Below are 2,400 nucleotides of genomic sequence, written 5' to 3'. Positions count from 1 at the left end.
TTGGAAGAGACCTGATACTATGAATCAATAGCTCTAGAGGCATTCACTAGCCCCACATCCTTCTCCTAAGCCACCCGCACTCTGCTCAAAATATCTTCCCTATCAGCCGCCTTCAAACCTAGCGGCTCATGAGAGATAATACAACCTCAGTGCGCTACTCTCTCCCACCAAAGTCTACATGCCCTGCTCATGAGCCGAAACTGCCAGATTCCGACTCGAGCATCTGCAAAGCAAGTAAGCATTACAAAGGTGGTAAGGTATCTCCATATCATAATCCGCCACTAGCTCCATCCACCGCACTGGTTCCACTAGTCTAAACCGTCGTGTACACCCTCGGCGCTTGCTACAATGGTGGACATAGCTAACATCTTCATGTCTCAAATCGCTGATATCGAGCTTCCACTTTCTGGTAACTATGTTGCAACATATAGGTACCCAGCAAGTGACGTCCCAATTTGTATTCATTTTGCGTGTCATATGGAAGACATTTGCTTCGACTGCATAGGGTACTGGTACTCGCGTCGAGTCCGCAACCTATGCTGATAGGCATATTTGGGAGTTGTATTGAATAAGAGTTGTAATGTTAAATGTGTACGTTTGTACTACTTTAAAACCAAATGAAAGTCTGAAAGTTATGATATTATATGTTGAGTGTCACTTGAATTGTGGTAGAGCCTAAGGGGGGATCACTAAACCCTAACTTTCGGAATACTAAACCCAAACATTTGAAAGCGTACAACTCTCTGCAATAAAACAGAGGTGGAGTTCGAGAACATGTTACAAAGAAGCAGTTTCAAATTAGGATTGCTAAATCCTAAGTTAGGGAAAACTAAACCCTAAGGGGGGATAATTAGAGCCTAAGGGGGGATCACTAAACCCTAACTTTCGGAATACTAAACCCAAACATTTGAAAGCGTACAACTCTCTGCAATAAAACAAAGGTGGAGTTCGAGAACATGTTAAAAAGAAGCAGTTTCAAATCAGGATTGCTAAACCCTAAGTAAGGGAAAACTAAACCCTAAGGGGGGATAATTAAAGCCTAAGGGGGGATCACTAAACCCTAACTTTCGGAATAGTAAACCCAAACATTGGAAAGCGTAGAAGTCTCTGCAATAAAACAAAGGTGGAGTTGAAGAACATGATAAATAGAAGCAGATTGAAATCAGGATTGCTAAACCCTAATTAAGGGATCAATAAACCCTAATATTGAGATACTAAAACCTAACATTTGAAAGCACATAAGCATATTGAATATAACAGAGGTGGAGGTTTAGAATGTGGTGATGACATAAAACAACAAACAAACATCATATATAAGTAGAAACCATTACATTTATATTATAAATCAGACGATGAGATAAGACAACGAAAGATAAAACAGCGAACATATTACATCACTGCAATTTAGCAACCCTATAAACGAAAATGTGAAACAACATATTTCTACATGAAAACTTTATCTCATTATGCAAGGATAAAAGCTAGAACACATCATTGAATTTGATGATAAGCCAGTAGAGAAAACAATTAACACATCTTGTCTACAAGTTGTAATTGATTCCAAAACGAGCGGATATACTCTCAAGGATGAGGAGGTTTGAAAATAATCGTTTTTGAACAGGCCAAAACATCAGAAGGTGGCGGTAGACGGCATTAACAATAGCCTCCAGTTCCACAATATTGCCAAGACGAGCAAACAAGTCGTAAATTGTTGCAAAGCCTTCAGACGGAAACTGAGCAAATATTAGGAACATACTCCTTGGAAAAGTACCGTGGTCTGACTCCGGCACGACAGAGAAGAGCATTCCAATAGCATGGATTACATCCCCATATTGGGATGCAATACGGAGGCTCTCAAGGTAGGTCGCAACCGGGTTCTCCGCAAGAACGCATTTTAAAAAAAATGCCCGAAATGGGGAGCCTTCATTGACTAGGTCAGCGTTGTTGAAGAAATCATGCAAGAGGAGAGAACGGAGTACCTCGGCTGACAGAGCAAGCTTGCTTTGTTTTTTTGCAACTAATAACAACAGCGCAAGTGAGGTGAAAGTTGTAGATGCAACACGTTTGTATATTTCGACAACGACATCGTCAAGGAGATTATCCATTATGAAAAAGTGCAAGAAAATCTGAGCGAACTAAGTAATAAACACAACAATAACTTCCTTTTTGTAGTCGAAGAACTCATAAATGAAATATTTATGTAAAGTTGGTGAGTGGTGGTTTTTAACCAGCAACTTAATATACATTAATATGATTAGACAATTAATGAATTAAGTAGATAAATATATTACACAGAGTTGTGCGTTTGTAACCAAAAACCCATTGGCGTACAAAACAGATGACAATGTGAAAGATGAATGAGAAATGAAGTAACATGTCGCAACGACGGTAGAAAGAAGT

Source organism: Camelina sativa, chromosome 6 (genome assembly GCF_030686135.1).
Source record: "Camelina sativa cultivar CO46 ecotype springtype chromosome 6, ASM3068613v1".
Lineage (NCBI taxonomy): Eukaryota > Viridiplantae > Streptophyta > Magnoliopsida > Brassicales > Brassicaceae > Camelina > Camelina sativa.
The sequence above is the reverse complement of the archived record's forward strand: the minus strand, read 5'-3'. Positions refer to the sequence as shown.